This window comes from Urocitellus parryii, chromosome 4 (genome assembly GCF_045843805.1).
Source record: "Urocitellus parryii isolate mUroPar1 chromosome 4, mUroPar1.hap1, whole genome shotgun sequence".
NCBI classification, from domain to species: domain Eukaryota; kingdom Metazoa; phylum Chordata; class Mammalia; order Rodentia; family Sciuridae; genus Urocitellus; species Urocitellus parryii.
Window position 1 is genome coordinate 48,589,995 of NC_135534.1, and position 21,454 is coordinate 48,611,448.

Here is a 21,454-nt window from a genome sequence, read left to right on the forward strand (position 1 = left end):
AGAACTGGGTATCAAAAGTGATCACAGGCTGGGGGCTTCTAGACTCTGGGCATTGACTTCTCACCATTCCAGAGGCTGGGAAGTCCAAGATGAGCGGTGACAGATCCAGGGTCTGGTGGGTGTGCCTTTCAGAGACGGAGCCTCCTCACATGGAGAAGGGACAAGGCAGCTCCCAGGACCTCTTTCAAAAGGGCACTGGCCCCATTCATTAGGCTGGAGCTCAGGATCCAGTCTCCACTCAGAGTCCCCACCTTTCAATTTGAAGGTGAGGATTTCAACTCCGATTTCTTTTGAGGGGGAGAAGGAAGGAAGAGGCAAAAATCAATTGAGCTGTAGCAGTCATCTTTATCAGCCTCAATTTCCTAATTTGTTTTGCTTTTGGGGGGCATGAGGGGGTGCCTGAGGATTGAACCCAGGGGTATCCGACCACTGAGCCACATCTCCAGCCCTATTTTGTATTTTAGTTAGAGATAGAGTCTTATTAAGTTCCCTAGCCCCTTGCTTTTGGCTGGCTATGAACTTGCAATCCTCCTTCCTCAGCCTCCCGAGCCGCTGGGATTATAGGCACAGGCATCTGCCACTGTGCTACGTGTTTCAATTTCCTAATTTATAAAAACAGACCCAACCCTCATAGGACTCCTCATTATTTTCTCTCCCTCTTCACTTCCCCACCCTAGAGTAGGCGGTCTTCATCATTCTCCAAAGACCAAGGAGATATCACCAAGCACACTGCTGAGTTCCGCTGGTCCCAGCCAGACTTCCCAGTGAAGAAGGAGTTCACTGATGAAGACTCTGGAGTAGACTCTTATCTACTTTCCAGCGGTGACAATCAGCTTACAGAGCAGCATCAGCCCTCTCAAAACCTCACTTGTTTTGAGTGCTTATTGAACATTTACAGTGATACGGTGTATTTCTTCAGTTAGACCATTCGACAAAGTATATAATGTGCACTAATCTTACCGGGTGCAACTTCATGAAATTTTACCATACACACTTGCAGTATCACTCTCTGGAAATAGGCATTTTCCAGTACCCGACAGATTCCTCTAGACCCTCTCCAGTGACCACCCACCTCTGGATAATCACCACCCAGACTTCTATTGACATAATCTAGTTTTCTCTGTTCTTGAACTTAACATAAAAGAACCCTATTCTATGTATGTTATTGTGTCTGACTTCTTAAACTCGAAGTTAAGTCTGTAGTACTCACCCATGTTATTACATGAACGATACTAGTTCATTCTTTTTCAAGGTCCTTAAATTTGTTTGCATCACTCTCCTCATTCCCTCTCCATTGTTATCTGTCTCTTCTTCCTGAACATGTGATGCATCCTCCAACTAGAAATGTTTGCACAAATTCTACCTTTTTCTTAGAATATCTGTTTTAGTCAGCTTTTTCACTGCTTGTGACTAAAAGACCTACAAGAACAATTTTAGAAGAGGAAAACTTTGTTTGGGGGCTCACAATTTCAGAGGTCTCAATCCATAGACAGCCAGTGCCATTCCTTGGGGCTTGAGGTAAGGCAGAACATCAAGGTGGAAGAGTGTGGTGGGGGGAAGCAGCTCACAAGATGATCAGGAAGCAGAGAGAGACTAAGCTCAGCTCAACAAATACATACCCCAAAGCCACATCCACAATGATCCCCCTCCTCCAGCCACACCGTCAGTTACCACTCAGTTAATCCCATTTGGGGGATTAATTCACAGGTTGGGATAAGGCTCAATTATTTCTCCTCTGAACCCTCTTGCATTGTCTCACATGGGAGCTTTCGGGGGACACCTCACAACTAAGCCATAACAATAGCCTTTTCCCTCTCCCCTCCCCAACTCCACTTTACCCTTTAGAGCTCAGACCCAATCCTCCTTCCCTAGATCAAGCTTTTCCAATAACTCCCTCCCCAGCTGAGGTTAGACCAGGCTCTTCATTATATTCTCAGGTTGTTCTCTCCGCTGGCTACCCTCAGCTTTCTCCCAAGATGATTTTCTCTCTGAGACCAGGGTCCATACATGCTCTTTGAACATTTCCATAACTGTGGACTTAAATCAGTGTTTCTCAAATCAGTGAATCAGTGAGTAGAGTGCCCAGCTCAGTACCTCTAGGCTCACAACAGCCTCTAGGCCTGGAGCCGTCTCCCGCTCCCTTCCCCACAGTATCAAGAAGTCCAAGTCCACAGTCTGTGTTCTCTGCCCAGGTAGTTCCAGACTTCGGAGGAGGCCCTGGGGAAATCACCTTGCTGTTCTTTTTTCAGAATGATTTTTGAAGTATTTGAACCAGAGAGATTCTTTTGAGATGGAAGCCCTGGTTCATGTGTCATAATGGACCATGGCATTTCTTGAGTCTTCGTTATGGATCTTCTAGGAGGCACCATTAAGAAGGGTGTGAACAAGGATATAGGTATAGGGGACAAGAAAAGAAAAGAAAAGAAAAGAGACTACGGCAATATAAAATAAATGTGAACTTGGTCTTCTCAGGGTGGCCCGACCGGGCAAACTCTTCTTCTCCATATTTTACTGTGATTTCTAAATTTTCTACATTGAACATGCATTGTGTTCATAATAACACAGCATTGCTTTTACAGAAAAGGGAGTCCTGGTCCATCTTCAGTAACACATGAGGAAATCTCAAACTGCATTCTATCATCGATTCACACAGGAGTCCCACAGCCCAAGGAAGTGGGTGCTTTTGGACAGCCTGGTGGGAAGTAAAGGGAGAGCAAATGAGGGGTCAGCCTCCTTCCCAGATCATGGGATTCCTGCCTGTCTGGGGACCGACCTGAAAGCCTAGGCCCAAATAATCCAGAGACAATGCCTCTGCCCAGAGAAACTCCAGGGACCTCAGGAAGACAGTTGCTAGGCCCCTAGAGACAGCTCCCAAGTTTCTACAAATATTTGAGAACAATTTTCCTGGCCTCCACTCTCAGGTTGTTGGGTTTTTTTTCCCCTGAATTAAACCTCCTCTCATGGGCCAACAATCCTCATGTGATCTGATTTCCAGCACCTACGCCTGGGCAGCTCCCAGTATCAATAACTATCCTCCTTAAAATGCATCCCCATGAGCAGAACACAGCATTCGGCCCTGATTAAATTGTGGGAGGCTGTATTGGGGCCATCACCCCCTGGTTCTGAACACTCTACACTTACTATTAAGATCTAGCTACAATGGAGAGGTCAAGGGTAAAATGATTCAACCCAGACTTGCTTCTTTGAAGTCCTGGCTCCAACATGGGTTGAGTGATGTTGAGCCAGTTCATTGACCTCTCTGTGCCCGAGCTTTCTCATCTATAAACTAGTGGTGATACCTTCCTCAGAGGGCAGCGAGGGGGATTAACATGGTTCATCCATGCAAAGCACTCAGAAGCGCTCCCCACCCAAGGAGAGCTGTGCAAACACATACTGTGATTATTTTGCCACCCAAACAGCACCAGCTTTTCATTTGGGCCCTTCTGTTTTGTTTTTGTGAGGAGAGAGGAGTTTAGCTTCTACCATTCCTCACTGCCTGATACTAAGATTAGAGTTAAACCCCTCTGATCTTGGACTTCCCCCTTCCAGGAATCGCGTAATTGATTTTTGAACCTAGAGGCAGCAAAACGAATTTGCATTTTTTTTTTCCCAGAGAAATTCCAGAGGGAAAGTGAGAGACAAAGTGAGAGGGAGGCAGAGAAAGAACAGTGGCAGAGAGGAGGGAGAGAGACAGAGACAGAGAGTCGTAACAGATTGAAACTGCTAGCCTGGCATCAGGAGTGAGGGCCGCAGAAAAGCTGCTCATTTCCCAGCTGGGTTTTGGTTGTTTTTTTTTTTTCTTCTTCTTCTTTTTTTTTTCCCCCCCTTTTTTCCATTTGTGTTCACACTTCCCCCTCTTGTGGCTCATCAGAAAATCACAGGTACTTCTTGTCTTTCGATGGTTTGCAAAACTGGGGAAGATAGGCTGGCAGCTCTGAGCAAGTCGGCTGGGTCAAACCCGACCTGAACCTGGGGATGGGGAGGAGGAGCCAGGCTAGGTAGTAGCCATCACCTATCTGTTCCTTATCCAAGCGCCAGATGAGCCGCTGTTAAAAGGAAGAGCTCCAGGAGTGACCCAGAGTGCCAGGTGTTCTTGAGCCTACACTCAAAGACCTGGGGAAGACGTGGGGTAGATTCATGCAGGGACAGGCCACTAGGGAAGAAAAACGAGATGCACCAACAAGTCCAAAGGAGAGATGTCTCCATCACCGCTCCAAGCCAGCTCCATGACATTGGTCCTACTGTAACCTACACCAAAGGTGCCCACTCTTCAAGGACTCAGGAGATTCATCTTTTTATACCTCTTGCCAATTTGACCCTAGGCCCATGGGCCCAGTGGAAGTGGGCTGTCTTCTTCTCTGCTCAGCACCTCATCCATGACTGGGACACTAGTCCCACCTGCTTTCCATTGCAGCTCTGTGTCCTCATCTTGTCATCCCAGGAGACAGTGAAAAATGAAGGGAAGAGAACATGTTTCGTACATGTCCAGAGAGACCTGGCCTCCGACATAAGGTTCTCTGTCTAGGAGGTGTGCAGTCAGCACTGGACCGGTGTGACCTCACCCATGTGCAATGAATGTCCCCGTTCCATGATAGAGGGACCAGGGGAAACCAGGTTCTGAGGGTAGAGTAACCCCAAAGGGCATCCAGACCTTTACATCTCCATTTCATGTTATAGGCCCCCCGCATTTGAAAATTATTAAATGATCTCTGCAACTTATTTTCAAATATTTCAGAGAAATAGAAAGAAAAAAAAGAAGAAGGGAGAGAGGGAGGAGGAGGAGAAGACAGATACGAAAGAAGAAAGTGAGGGAAGAGAAGAAGTAAAGAATGGAAGCAAAAAGATGAAGGAAGAGGGGAAGGTGGTCAATGTGATCATGGGCAAATCTCGCTGCAAGCAACATGAATATCTAGTGGAACTTTCTTTCCATTTTTTCCACTATTATTTTTCTGGGTCTCTTGTGGTTCCATATGAATTTAGGACTCTTTTTATTTGATTTGTAAAGAGAGCCATTGGTAATTTTGATGATTATTGCACTGAATCCATGGATCCTTTTGGGTAATATGGTTGTTTTAAAGATATTTTTTTTTCTGATCATGAACATGGGATATGTTTCCATTGGGGGATAAATGCAAAAATGTATTTAGGAGAGCTTACAAGTTTAAAACTAAGGTAAATGCCAGGATAAGAAATAAAATCAAGGCACAAATCAAAATGACTTTGTCACCAAGAGACCATGAATGGGCTTTAGATGTTTCAAACCTCAGGATGTTTTAAGCTCAAGTTCTATGTTAGTGCATTTTTCTACGGAGAAAAATACCTTTCATCAGATTCCCAAGGGGTTTGTATACTATATAAGACCCCCCAAAAATGTTTAAATAGTAATCTAGAGGGAAGCAAAAAATTGCTATAACCAAGCACATGAGTCTCAATGGCATTTGAGTGACAGACTGGCCGAAACACATTTGAGAGGAAAGAAATACCTTGAAGATCATGTGGTCCAGACTCTACATCCAGAAGTGGAAGCTAAGCCCAATGAGAGGTCAGTGAGATCGACTCTAACAAATTTGACGTGTTTCACTGGTTCAATGACAGCCAAGCCCACAATGCTTCCCTGGCACCATGGGGAATTTTCTTCCCCCATAAAGGCCATTCTGAAAAGCATTGCTAGACAATGGCCATCTTGTCAGCCCCCATAGACAAGGACATGCAGCTTTTTTCTGAACCAGATGACCACATTCTAACAGAGCTGACTGCAAAGGAAGCTTTGTTGAGGGGGTTACATGCATCTCAGTGGGACCAGAGACACTCTCAGCTGTGGGGTAGAAGGAGCAGGCCACTAACTAAGATTGATGGATGGTGCCAGCCCTGGCAGGACGAACACAATACGGGGATGGCCAAGTGGGGGAACAAAATTAGTTTGCAAGATTAGAACGTATTAACACAAGTCAGACAACTGTCATGTCACAGCTCTTCACTGTAATGCTGATTGGCAGGCAAGCATTTCTGATTCTGATGGCCACAGAGGCGAAGCGTCTGCAATCTGTCTCGCATGACATCCCGTCGGCTGGCAAATCCCCCCTGCTGGAGAAGTCAGCTTTTCTTAGAAAACTGCATCCCCTGGGTCTTGTTTGGCAGGGACCCAGGCCAAAGGTACAGGTCTAGGTGGGAGAGGGCAGGACGGATATAGTAGCTGTCAAGAACTTCAGCTGAAGAGGAAAGGTGAGTTTTCTGAACTCAGTGCAACAAGTACCTTCAGATATCTTGCCAGCCTGGTACCAGTAGGAAGATGGCAGGAAGATGCAAGAGGGACCATAATCCCAAGGAACGTTTAAACCCACTGGGCAGCTAGACCTACCCATGTGGCCAAGTTCAATAATGATGTAGACAGAGCAGGCCAAAGTTAGCAGGGCCATCCTTTGGCTTGGCCCCATCCCGCTGATTCTAATGAATGCCCACCCATTTATCTCTGCCCAAATCACTCTTCTCTGGATCCTACAAGACATCAGTAGATCAGCATATTAATTTTCATTACCTTCCCAGCTAGAAGAGTTTGAAAGTAAGACCAACTTACATTCAAGTCCTGGGTGGTGCTTTTCTTTTATCAGTTTGCATTTGTTTGAAATTTTGAATGAGGGCCTTCTAAACTGACTTTATTAAATATTAAGAAAATAAAACAGAATATTTGTAAAATATATTTGTATATTTCATATAAAAATATATATTTAAAATATATATATGTGTGTGTATTAGTCCAGGAAGTGTAGGTTATATTACAATAAAAAAGAACCCTAAAATTCCATTAGTTCAACACAACAAATGTGGATTCCTCACCTCTGCAGCATCAGCTAACACCTTCCCTGCAGATCATCGTGTGAGCGGCTTCTCTCGGCCATACCCTTCCACCCTGATGTTCTGCCTCACCTGGAGCCCTAAGGACTGGAGCCTGCTATCTGTGGATTGAGACCTCTTCAATCTTAAGTCCCCCAAATAAATTTTCCTCCTCTATAATTTTACTTGTGGGGTCTTTAAGCCAGCACGGTAAAAAAGCTGACTAAAACAGTAATGGTTTTTTCCTTAAATTTAGTGAATATGAGGATGTTTGTTCTGTGCTCACACATTGTGGCAAAAGCGTTCCATCTGTTTTCCCCTCAGTGACTACTCAAAGATAGACAAGGCCATATGGCTGGTTCAAGCCAATGGACCATGGGCAGAATGGGTGTGTGTGTGTGTGCAACACACACACACACACACACACACACACACACCCCTTACTTCTGGACCAAAGGATTAAAAGGTTGAAGTGTGACCCTCCCGTTGACTCTTTCCCTTCTGTAGCCTCAGGTTGACATGTTGGAGCCTAAAGATTGCAGCAGCCTGGATCTCCAGACCACTGCAAGGGGAGGAGTTCTACAGGAGAGAGAAAGAGAGAAAAAGGAGAGAGGGGGGGGGGGAGGGAGGGGCAGGCCACTCACCAAATACAAATATATACCCCATAGCCACGCCCCAAATGAAACACTTGCTCCAGTCACACTCCACCTGCCTCCATTTACCACTCAGTTAATCCATCAGGGATTAATTACCTGATTAGGTTCAGGCTCTGACCCAATCATGTCTCCTCCAAACCTTTTTGCATTGTCTCACACATGAGCTTTTGGGGGACACCACATCTCAACCATAACAATTACAATTTCACGTGTCCTACGTGCCCTTCTCAGATGCCAGCCCCTTTCCTTCCCCCTCAGCAGGCCAATCATCCTGAATTTTGTATTTGTCACTTTCTGTTTTTGTTATCATTTTACTACATATTATTGTTTCTTCAAACAACGTGTCACTCGTTTTTACATTTTTGATCTTTATGTAAATGCAATCATGCTACCTGTATTCTGTGACTTCTTTTGTTCAGCATTCTTTTGATAAGATTTATTCATTTTTTTTTTCGGCGGAGCTACAATTCACTCGTTTTTCACTGTTTTATAGATTTTCACTGAAGGAATATAATGAAATATTTATCCTTTATAGTCTTGAATGGGCACTTGTGTTTTCTCCAGGGTTGGAGGTTACAGAGATACTATTATGTGCTACACACACCCTTTTACATGTATTCTGATAGACTTGAACAAAAATTTCAGGGAATTATCTAAGGTGGAATGACTGAAGTAGCAATCAATAATGAGCAAAGAAGTTGGTGAATATGTGACTCTAAACAGATTTTGACTATGTAAGATAAAATAATAATGTTATATAGGATACAAAAACAAACAAGGATAAATCAAACAATAGCGGTTCTCTGGCAAGAACTGATTGAAAGTAAGATAGTCTAAGGCCCTGGTAATGTTTGGAAAGGTGGTAAATATATTGTTTAAGTTTTGACTTTGATAAGCTAATTATGCATGATATATTTCTTTTGATATAACCATCAAAAGAAAAGAAGTTAAGTAAAGGTTTAAAAATACAATGAGAGGGAAGTGCTCAGTTTTTAAAACAAGGAAAATGAAAGAGAAGAAGTAAGTAAAGATAAGACACATCTAAAGTACAAAATAAGGTGGTAGACAAGGTTGGTTATATTAGATGTAAATAGACAGGGCCTATTTTAAGACAAGTGTGTCAAATTAATTTTTTTTAAAAAAATCCAACAGCATAGAGAGACACCAACAGCAGCATGGAGCCCCTAGACACAGTCCTTGGGGACTAAGGTGTGACCCCACATGGGAGATGAACACTCAGGATGGGGGTCAAAGCTCCTAGGACTCCATATTAAAGACTCTCTGTAGTAAAGAAAACTCACACTCCCCAAAACTAAGGGGAATGTTTAAAGGGAACTTAGAGATAAGTATGTTGCTCGTGAACTAGCCCTAGGCCGTGAGAGAAATGAAGAATCAAGTATTAATTCTAGGCTTTTGGCCTGAGCACTTGGAGGGAATTGTGGCTGTCGGAGATGAAGATGACCACAGGAACACAGGCCCAAACCTCCCTGGAAATGCAAAGACATCTGGTCCTGTTCTCTGATCTAAAGGACTTCCAGCTCATGGAAAGCTGTAATGTATGTGTCTCTGGTGAAGGAATTTCAGAACGGTGAAAAGGCTACTGCTGAAAATCTAAAGACCATTCCTCTCGAGGAATTCCACAAGGTTGATTAATTATACGAACATGCCATGATGATTTGTAAAAGTTCATGAGTGCTGGTCATCAACAATTTGGCTCTGGAGAATGTGAGAATAACCTGGTCTAAGAATGTAGTGTAGGATAACCTTGGGGAGTACCGCTTAACCAAGCCACAGTGCCCTGGAAAAATTCATCCCAGCAGCTCTGACCTAAGCGGTCTAATTCAATTTGGAAGAGTCCTAGAGAGACAGAAGAGGTGCAGGAGGTACGTAATGCAAGCTTCCAGGTAAACGTGATCTCTCCTGTACTGAAACTTGCCATGGAATCAAGTCTGACATTGCCATGGAATCAGGTCAGGTTGATAGAGGACCTCCTGATTAATAGTGTGGAATACTATCAATATATTCCTGGAAAACTCACAAACCTTAAATTATAGGCAATACTTTGATTTCCATGGAGCATAGAAAAAAAGATGTGAACAAAAGAAATAGACAAGAGGATGTCATGTGGGATGCTGCTCAAAAGATGATATTGGGTTGGGGAGAGCTCCGTGATAGAACATTTGCCTGCCATGCACAAGGCCCTGGGTTTCATCCCCAGTGCCATAAAAAACAATATTTTTAAAAAGAATATAATGTCATTTATCCAGTGCAAACCATCTTCTATAACAAACCACTTGTTATAGAAGGAATTTCCACAAGAGTCTTTGAACAAAAGGAAAGAAAGTCCAAAAGATACCAGGAATTCTAATAAGCCACAGATGGAGAAGAAACGAAACATATCACTCCTAAGGAAGGACAAAAGGCCTCCAAAAAATGGAGAAGTTGAAAGCATTACACTATAATTACCTAATGATAGTTATGAGGCCTTGGTCATTTGATTACAGATTAGGAAAAGATTCATGCCTCAATAGGAGACTCAGAATATACAGGGAAAGCCATGCTATCTCCCAACTGTGACTAGTAGAACATTTAATAGGTTACTTTAATATACAATAAACAAAGATTTAATCAAAGTGTTCAATCAAAAAGTATAACTGAATATTCTGCATGAGCACCTGGAAGGAAAAAAAATTACTTTTCTGATAAAATAATAACTGCTAATGAAATATATATGCCTTTGAAGATGAAATTGTTGACATACTGAGTATCATATCATTGTGTCACAAGCAGTGACTGCTAGTTAATTGGGATATTTTATTATAAGGAATTCAGATTCAAATGAATGCAAAAATATAAAAATCACAGATTACCCTGTATTTCTCTGTATGAATAACAGATGTCACATTTTCTGTACCAATTTGAGATTGGTAGTATAGGTATTTATGGTAATTCTTACTTTCAAACAGCATTTTTTTTCAAGAAACTAAAGCTATATAAAAAAAACCTGCCATAGTGTAAAAGCTTCCATAACTACCTTCAGAAGGATTAGGCTGAGGTTATAGTATTGTGTTAAATGCCGTTAGGGAGTAACTAAATTGTCACATGGACAGAACTTGAGTAATTGGGTAACCACCCAATGCTGGTATGAACAACAAATAGCTTGGAGCATAAAGTACTTACTTAATGTCTTGATATCTTAGTAACTCCTATCTCTGCAGTGTTGTTTCTTCTGGGTGACTGAAGACAAAACTCTCCTCACAGGCTCGGGTATGGTTGATATCTCAAATCACTTGTTTTCAAAATTATCTGATATTTTAGAGACTTCTCACTTCTGACATCTTGATTTTTGGATTCTTGAATCTATTTCCAACATGAAAAGATTAATGATCCTTAATACATAAGGATCGTATTAATTTAAATGGAGCAATTGAGTCCATTCCACGGTCATCACCCAAAAGATATCAGCGGTGTTTTTATTATGTATTGAAAGATACATAATAGCAGCAAGAAAGGATTTTCTGACTACCTCATTTTCCTTATAGTTGATGAATAGCTGAATTCTGTAATTAATGGAAAGGTACTTTCTGGTTTGGGCCAAGAGGTAGTAACAGGGACTGGACTTAATTTAATCTAAAGTAAGTAAAAACTTGAACTAAACACATACATCAGTTGTTTTCAAACACTGGACATCAAATCACTGTGAGATAATAAAAGTTCTCTGAGAGAAGAGGAGCAAAGTGAGACTCTTGATTGTTCTTTGTTATTACCTGGTGACTGTTTCCAGGCCATGAGGCAGGGAGCTGAAATGCAGCCAGAGCTTGCTAGTCCCCCTGAATTGAGAAGATGGAGTTGAGCGTGTGAGACACAGAGGCAACTAGAATTCAAAGGTCAGACCGATTATCAAGAGGAGAGGGTTGTGCAGAGAAGGATTTCTAGAGATCAGCAGGTCCCTCTCAAGTTTTTAGTTGCATATTGATCAATATGGGCACATACAGAAATTACTCAGAACTGGGGAAAGAACTACTCAAAAGCATTAGAGTAAAAATGTCTAGTGCTTCCACAGAGTGAGGAGTCTTCTGTTCCCACCAGACAGAATGAAAATAATCTCATAATTCATAAGATACAAGGATAGACTACTAAAAAAGCATTGTCTCAGTAGTGGGAAAAATGTGTCCACACACTAAAGGTTAATTGGGTTCTTTCCAAAAAAGTTATAAGCAATCCTAGAAAGACCAAATTATTTTCAAATATCTGAACTACATTGTAGCATAAAATTTAGAAACAATTATAGGTAGAATAATACATAAATAAATAAAAATAAAAATCCTGTATCCAAAAAGTAAAATTCACAATGTCTTACATCCAATCAACAATAATCTGGTGCTCAAAGAAGCATAAAACTAGGACTCATAATTTTAAAAAAATCAATAGAAGCTTATTACAAAATGGTACAGATGATAGAATTAGTATGGAAGGATAGTAAAATGGTTCTATAAACATATATATTTAAGAAGAAAAAACACATAAAAAAGAAGAAATACAGAGCATGTGAATACATGTATTTTTAAACTACTCAATTTGAACATCTAGAGATAAAAATCTAAGATAAAAATATATTGAATGACACTAGGAACAGATTAGATATTGCAGAAGAAAATAATAGAAATTACCCAGAACACAACTCTAATTTTAACAAAAACTGAATAAATAGTCTGAGTAAACTGTGGAAATTTTTAGGCAGACCAATATGCAAGCTATTGGGATTTTTAAAGAAGAGAGGGAGTGAACCAGAAAAAAAGTGTTTGAAGAAAGAAAGGCCAAAATTTCCAAATTTGATTAAAACAATAAACAGACCCCAGAAGCTGATAGAACCCAAATACCAATAATAACGACAAAAACTAAATCAAGGCATATCATAATATGATTGCTCAAAACAAATGACAAAGAAAAAAAGTTTTAAGAAACATTTTATACAGAGAAGCAAGATAAGAATAGCAGCAGACTGTTCATTGAAAACAATTTTATCCAGAAGACAGTGGAGGAAAAATAAAGTGTGGGAGAAAGAAACAAAAAAAAACAGTCAACAAAAATTCTGTGTCCTATAAGAAAAACTTTCTCAAACACACAAAAATGGGAAGAATTCAGTAATGACAAATGTATGCTGAAATAAAAGCAAAAGGAAGTTTTTCAGAAGGAAGAAAAATAATAATTGATATCAAATTTATACAAAGAAATGAAAACTGAAGGCCACAGCGTGTATATTTCACTACATTGATTAACAGAGACTCTGATGTAGCATAAAACCCTTCCTCTCTGAGTGTCTTCCCACCTGCACTCTTTGACCCAATCATAAAATATTCCTTTCCTAAACTAACTTGAACAATTGTGTGAAGAGATTGGGGAAATGAATTGGGCATTAAAATTGGAATTTATTAAATGTATGAATAAAATTATACATTTCTTTTGAGACCTTTTCCACAAAATTCCTACCTGCTATGTGTGCTGGATCATTCCATTAGTCACTAATTTTGGATATCATTATCATAATGTACTCTTATACAAACGGTTATACTTAATCAGATACCTTCTATTTTGGACATGAGATTTTATATAGTCTATAATAGCAGATGAATTATATGGGGAAAATATTAACCTTCCTTCTGACGTCTACTCATTTAAGAAAAGTTCTACTTGACTTTCTTAGCTCACTCCCTGTATAATTTAGTGATCCATCCATAAATGATTATTTTACTGGTAAGTCTATGTTTAATTAACTATGTGAAACAATAAATGATCTGAAAAATTCTTACAAGGCCCCTGAAAGCCAGTAAAATTCCTAAGGCATCTAGAAAAGTTTCTATTCTGGTGTGTGTTCATGCCATTCAAATATTCAATAACTTGCAAAGCAACTTTTTTGAGATCACATCATGTCATCTATTGTTTTGAGTTCTAGTCCTGATTAAAGATGAGCACAAGTGTGACGTGTCCCTTTGACTTGTAATTTAAAATGTGAGTCAATAACTGATTTGGAGAATGCAAAAGGCTTCCTCTACCTCTTCAGGAACATCTGGAAGTATATGAATCCACGGATGCCTTTGTCTATTTCAATGCTTCCTTGATGACTGTTATCCACATCCTTTCTTGGGCACACTCCCTATGAACGACTGACTGTGCCATTTGTCATCAAAGCTGTATCCAATCCTGAACTTTCCTTTCACAATAAATGTGCCCAGAATAGAGGCTGGTAAGGGGCTTCCCTTTATTCCAGTGGAGACATGAAAAAAACCCTGCCTCTTATCTGTTCTTGTGTAATCTCATTAATTATGCTTATTCTACATATTCCAAAATCCCATATCACTGATATTAAAATGGAGATATCTCAAACTTCTCTTTGTTGAAAAAAAAAATCAAGAAACTCTCTGGACACATTATGCTTATTACATGGCTCTCCCCTTCATCCTATGGATTTAACTGAACTAACTCATAAAACATCTTACATTTTTTTAAAAAAATATTTTTTAGCTGTAGATGGATAAAACATCTTGCGTTGATTTGAAACTCAACTTTTCACTTTGATGAAAAGTTGACAACATGCTGCTCTGGGCCTTATTTGGATGGAATAAAAGGTAAAATTGTGTCGTTTCTCTTTTCTACTCTTAATAATATAAATGTGCCTAAAAATGCTCATAAACAGCCTTAAATTTATCAAACTGAGCTTTGAAGAACATCAGAGGATGCTTCACTGGAGAGCAGTGGTCTTTTCTCTTTTATCCCACCTTCTATTAGTACTGGAATATCTCATCTGCTCATTAATCATGTAAAGATTCTTCTGAATCAAAAGGGCATGTCTTATCTTTACTATGAGACTATAGGTTAGACTCCACACAAGCCTTTATTTTAATATTATATTTTAGTTGTTGATGGCCTTTATCTGTATATTTATTCACGTATATGCAGTACTGAGAATTGAACCCGAGGCATCTCACATGCTAGGCAAGTGCTCTACCACTGAGCCACAACCCCAGCCCTTCCACACAAGCCTTCAAAAGCAAAAAAACTATCTCCATAAGGGCTGCAGGAATGGGGAAGTCTGAAATATTTCTAAACCTGAGAAGAATTTGAGATCCTATTACTGGCTCTGAGTTACAAAGACCCACGTGGAAGGACCAGAGAAGTCTCCAGGACCTGAGAGCTGTGCCAGCCAACAACCAGAAGAAGAAACAAGAACCTCAGTCCTACAAATGCAAGAAGCTGGATTATGCTATCAACCTCAATGAGCTTGAAAATAGATTCTCCTAACCAGTTTCAGCTTTGTGAAACTCAGAGCAGAGAAACCAGCTACGCCCATCTGGAGTTATTACCCATAGAACTACAGTATATTTGAGTTGTTTTAAGCTGCTAAATTTATAATAATTTATTATGACAACAAAAGAAAATTGAAACAGTACATTGAACGCATCTTTTCACTCAGAGCTTCCAGATTTTCTTTTGAGAAACCAATTATTGTCCCAATGATCATTTCTTTTAAAGCAACCTAGTTCTTTTCTTCTCTGTCCACTTTCAGGATCTGGTCTTTGTCTTTAATGTGCTGCAGTTTTTTAAATATGTCTATACATAGGGGTTTCTTTCCACTCATTTTGTTGAGGGAAATCATTAATTTTTCTGGATGGAGAAATGATAAACTTCACTAATGTTTGAAGTTAATGAACTTACATCTTTTTTTCAAGAGAGGAGATACTGGGGATTAAACTCAGGGTCACCGGACCCCTGAGCCACATCCCCAGCCCTATTTTGTATTTTATTTAGAGACAGGGTCTCACTGAGTTGCTTAGCACCTCAGTTTTGCTGAGGCTGGCTTTGAACTAATGGTCTTCCTGCATCAGCCTCCCGAGCCACTGGGATTATGGGCATGCACCACCATACCTGGTGAGTTCTTTCATCTTCAAACGTGTTCTCTTCTTAGTTCTTTCTTCCTCCTCTTCTGGAATTCCAGAACCTACTGACTGTATTCAGTTTTTCTTACCTTCTCTTCCACATCAGCCACAAGACTTATGGCTGTATGAGTCCTTTAACTATGTCTTCTAGTTCATCATTCACCATTCAGCTGTTTCTAGTCTACTTCTAAAATGCCTATTAAATTCACAACTATTTTACTTTTAGAGTTAATTTTATTGCTTCGATTTTAAGCCCATTTGGTCATTTTTAATGGCCTTGCTCTTCTCAAATCTTATGACTCCTCCTTTTATTTCTCCAAAAATTGAATATTCTTATTTATAGTCTGAATCTGATGAGATGGATATCTATATTCAATATAGGCCTAGTTCTGAATTTTTCTTTCACTTCTTTCTCAGATATTTTATTTCTTTTTATTTCTCAGAGGTGTTTTGGACTGAGTTTATATGTTTTAAAACTTCTATCTGTGGAAATGCTTTGAGGCTTTTGAAATAGCCCCCCCCCCATAAAGAATTGTATTCTTACCTGATTAAAGTGCTACTTAATCAAAATACTTGGCCTGCGGTTTTTGTTTTGTTTTGTTTTCTGGTTTCTTTTTTTGATCACTCAGCTAACATGAATCCAGACTGAACATTCACGGGAGGGCCATCTTGTGGCACAATTTCCCTCTCTGGGCACCAAGAGACAATATTGGCAGTTTTCCTTGCAGCCTTTTGGGTCAGATGTTGGGATTTGTTTCTAGCTCCCCCTTACACTGAGGGTGAGATCCTTTAGAGCTCCAACTTTTTTCTGGGGCTTCCCTTTATACTCTCCACCCTCAGCTGGTTTTGGACTTTGTATTAACTCCGTGGTAGCAGTCAGGGCCCTGAAAACCACAGCTGTTTTTCATCTGGCTTAGCAAATGCCCTCGTGCTGATAGCCCCTCTCAGGTTTCTACTCTCACCTGGTTTATGGCATCTTATTCTCTTGCCAGCCTACTAAACCCTTTAACAAGATGTAAAATGCATTCACTGTTTTCAGCAGGAGTCAACCAGAGGACCTTTTGTCTATCAGAAACTCTAGGAAATGTGTCCTGCAAGATGAAATTCCCCAGAGGAGGTTTAGCTACCATTTGTCTCTTTTCCTCTCTCCTGGATACTTTCTGAGGAACTGGGACCCAAAAATATGAAAGCCCTGTCCTGTACTCCAATAATTAGATAGTCTTACTTGGCTGCTTCAGGCCGGATAATTCTGATTGTCCTCTTCCTGGGGCCCTATCCCACTGTTCATACCATGACGAATATCCTGCCATGCCTTCTCTGCTATTCTGAATCTTCCTCACCCCGATTCTGCTAACGGAGACTAGTCCAGCCTTAGACCCATAACTACATAGCATAGAGAAGTAGATTTGACTATATATCTTTGACTGCACTTGATTTTTAATTGACCATTTCCTTTTGATGAGTTTTACCCATTTTCTTGTTAATTCCCAATCTTTCCCAATATTCTTTGGCACAAACACTGCAAAGTTTCATAACTTAACCTGTGTGAGAACCAAATGCTAATAATAGGCCCCAGAATACTTCATGTTCTAAGAAAGAAATAAACTCAAAATTTGAAATAAAAAATAGTACATTTTATCTTCCAGATCTTTTATTTGCAAGTGACTATTCAAATTCCCATGGTCTCCACTTCCTCATTTATAAATATATGCTTTGTCAGATTATTAGAAAATCAATAAATGATGTATTTTAAGTGTCTAATTCAAAATAGGTGTCTAAATAGGTTATCAGATAGTGGGAACAATAAAAACAAAGTTCATGGAGTTTTTGTGGTCAAGATTGCATTATTGTGTACTTTGAAGACCAAATCTGAGTACTGCAGAAAGAATGAGTTGCTGCTATTGCATATCAGTCTAAGGTAAGAGCTAAGGCCAAAAATGGGTCTAGAAGGGGCACAGAAGGACTTAAACCAAAACACTGAAACTAAAACTCAGAATATGCCAGAAAAATAGTTTGTATAAGAACCAGGAAAAAAATATATTAGGAACAACTGAGTACTTTTTCTTAAACTTCTCTTGACTCCTTACTACTGGCAGAGATTAATACACACACACACACACACACACACACACACATACACACTCACAGATACAAATATATACTGTATATAGCATATATAAACTAATTATATATATACTATACATAGTATATATATATATATATAATTAATAATGATGATAAAATTATATTGAAAGCTAAATTTGGTACTGTTCTCAGCTTTTATTGAATTAACTCACATAACCCTAATAACTCTATGATAATGGCACAAAAGCACAAAGAACCTGAGAAACTTCTCTAAGTTTAAGCAAGCAACAGAGAAATTTTGCTTTAGAAGCCACACTCTTGGCCTCTTTGATACATGGCTTCCATAGTGTGAGCATATTTTCTTGCTTCTATCAGAATTCCCACCAATTGAGACCTGGAGGAAATCACTATCAGCAGAGTTGACATGAAATCAAATCTAATTTCCATCTTTGGCCCAGAGATTTCGGGCTTAGGGCCTTACCCTCACGAGGCATTGGGGGAAGCAGTAAGTACCAGTATGCTTAGTTCATTATTTGTATCTCCTATGTAAAATTATGCATAAGCCAACTCATCATAAACTATTTGCAATGCTCCCAGAGCAGTTTGCCCTTGCCTCAGTCATGGAATCTCTAATTCTATCATCCTTAGAGTTTATATGTCTGGCTCCAGGACTGGATGTGCATTTCTCAAAGCCAGGGGAAGTTCCTTATTCTTGTATTTATCTGCCCCCAGATTTATTATGGCCTCTACAACATCAGTGTAGAGAAATGTGCAAACAATAAAAGCAAGAATAACAAGCATTTTGTTTTGTAACTTCACTGTGTGAGGCTCTGTGCTAGATACATCCCACATACTATTTCTAATTCTAACAACAACCATGTTAGCTGGGTATGTTTCTCATTTGGCAGATTGAGCGCAGAGATGGTAAGTAATAGTCTTAGGTTAAATGGAAAGTGGCTGATTATAGTTGGCATCTGAATCTAGATAATGTCTATATGTGCCTAATGTCTTATGGCATTGAGAAAAGATACTGGATAAACATTTACAGGATGAATAAATTATACCATACAATTCATCTTGAGAGTGCTTCTCAGCTGCATTCTGCTACTTTTAAAGATCCCAGTCAAGAGCACAGAAGGTAGATGGATCCAGATGCCATCTGCAGTCACTACCCTGTGTCTAGGGAAGGCAGGATATATCCTACAATTATAACCAAATGTAGACAGTATTATGTAAGGCAAAGATCATAAATTTTGGAGTCAGACAAAACTGAGTTCCTATCCTGGATCTGCTGTTTACCAGTCATAAAATTTGGGAAAAAAATATTTAACCTCTTTGAGACAAAAGTTTCTCATCTATAAAATAAGCATCATTATATCTGTGAGAATAAAATTGTGTATGGAAACTGCCCAGCACTTCAGTAAATGCTTATCTCCTCCCCCATCCCTTTATCTGTCCAGGAAGAATCTTAGAACTTTCATGTAACAATGGACAAATAGAAGTGAAAGTTGCTTAAAAATCCAATTTGAAATCATACACTTCCTACTTGTATTGGGAGAGTATAGAGTAGAAGAGATAAAAATGTCAACATTTATGCCATGATCAATAGTTCCTTTCTAGGAGGAAAAAAAATATGTAATTCCATGATTAACTCTAGAAACAGCTTTTAATATTTATATCACAATGGAATAATTTGAATTATTTTAAAGATAATCCCACTCCAAGAAAAATGTTTCTTGCCAAACCCACTGCAGTTACTAAGTAATAATTCACTTTCTTATTTTTATTAAGCAACAAAAGTCAAATGGCTGCTAGACCTCTGTGAACAGGCATCCAGCTTCAAGCAAAGAAACTTGGTGTCCCTCTGAACTGCTCCTTTTGGTTCGTGGCTCTGCATTACACACACATTGCCACCACCACCACCAAAGGTCCAGAGAACCAAGTGGGATTGGAATTCGACTCTGAAGAGATGTTTAAGCAGTTAACTTGAATTTAGGGCCAAGGGAACCAGGATCCGACCAGATTTTCTTTTCTGCTTCACAAAGGACAGAGCAGTTGCCTGTGCCCTGAAAACAAGGGCTTTGTTTTGCATGGTTATCACATGGTCCCTTCCTCTCTCTTTGGAATTTGACAAGCAAATTGGCATTTGTGTTGCTGAGACTGTCATAGAATAGTGATTGTTAATTATACCCTAGATGTCCTGCCTCATTCTGCCATGGGTGTATTATGCTAAATGTGTGCAGTGGGCAAAAGATCTTAAATTTGATTTCAAGTTGCAGAGCTCAGCATGCTGCCAGACCCGCCCCAGGTCAGAAGGCTCCTAAGAGGGCTGTTGGGTATTCTCTTGCTCCAGAATCCCTGGTTCTCACTTAGGCCAGGAAGTATTCAAAGGGTCCAGCAGATGTCAGTATGAATTCTTGAGTCTCTCCAGGTTGAGAATTAATAGATCAAATCACATCATCCACTGCCTCGAGAGCTATCTCTGGAGAAGGTATTGTATGAGCATTAGCTTCAGAGACAGTACTTTCCATAAGAATCCTCTGCTCTAATTGGTAAGAATCTGACCTTACATCTCAACCCCAAAGCTGGATGAGTGATACAGTCACAATTATAACAAAACATTAAAGGATGAGACAAGTGAATAAGGAGGCTATTTCCAAAAATAAATCTTTCTGTGCCCACTATGTGGGTTTCTCTGTACAGACAGTCTGGATTGACTTCTAGCATCTTCAGTCTGTGACCCAGGAGGCTGTTCCTTTAAAATCAAAGTCAGGCAGGGCTTCAGGTTGAGTACAGCTTTAGAATCAGCAGCAGACACAATATTGTCATGCCGGACAGACGTGTGTTGATACACTCCTTTGAATGTCTTTTGGATTCATTTTGGGATTTTTTAATATATTAAGAAAAGTACAGAGAATAATATAACAAACAGCTGAACAATCACTACCTAGATTTAACTGGTGACATTTTACCATATATACTGCAAGTCTTCTTATTGATGAAATTAGTCTCATATACACCGCCTCAATCCCATTTCCTTCCCTCTCTTCCCAGGGGCACACGTTATCCTGAAGTGCCTGTATATACCACCTGTATTTGTTTCCTGGATTGTCGTATCAAAGCACCACAAGCTAAGTGGCTTAAACAAAAGAAATATATTATCACACAATTCTGAAATCTGGAAGCTGTCAGAGGTGTTGACAGGGCTATATGCTCCCTCTGAAGGTGCTAGGGAAAGATCTGTTCCAGGCCTCTCTCCAGTGTCTGACAGTTCTTGGCTTGAGCAACAAAACTCCAACTTAACATGACATTCTGCATATGTATGTTTCTATGTGTGCATGTGTGTGTGTGTGTGTGTGTGTGTGTGTGTTTGTGTGTGTGTCCAATTTTCCCCAAAAGGGATGAAGACACCAATCATATTGAATTAGGGGTCTATCCTACTCCAGCATGACCTCAAGTTATCTAATTATATCTGCAGTGACCCTATTTCCAAATAAGGTCCCATTTTGAGGAACTGGGGATTAGGACTTTAACCTATGAATTTTAGCAGGTTGAAATTCAACTCATAACACTACCCATGAATTAATACTTTTACTACTTATGATTTTTGCCATGAACGTGTTATTTTGTGTATGCTCAACTTTTATATAAATGCATTGATCTGTATCTCTTTCATAACTTTCTTTTTACCCAATGGCATTTTTGAGATTAATCATGTGATAAAAATTTTCCAATTTCCATATAATATTTCATTCTATGAACTTACCATATCAATCCTTTCTCTATTCTAAAATTTTAAATATCGACAAGGCTCAAAATGCCACCCAATTAATAAATAATAACAGCATGTATCTTGAGCTTAGGCTACATGAGCTCTCAGGTTCCAGACCTTGCCAAGATTATGTGCCTCTAACTGCGTTTCATGATCTTTGAATTCCATGATTTCAG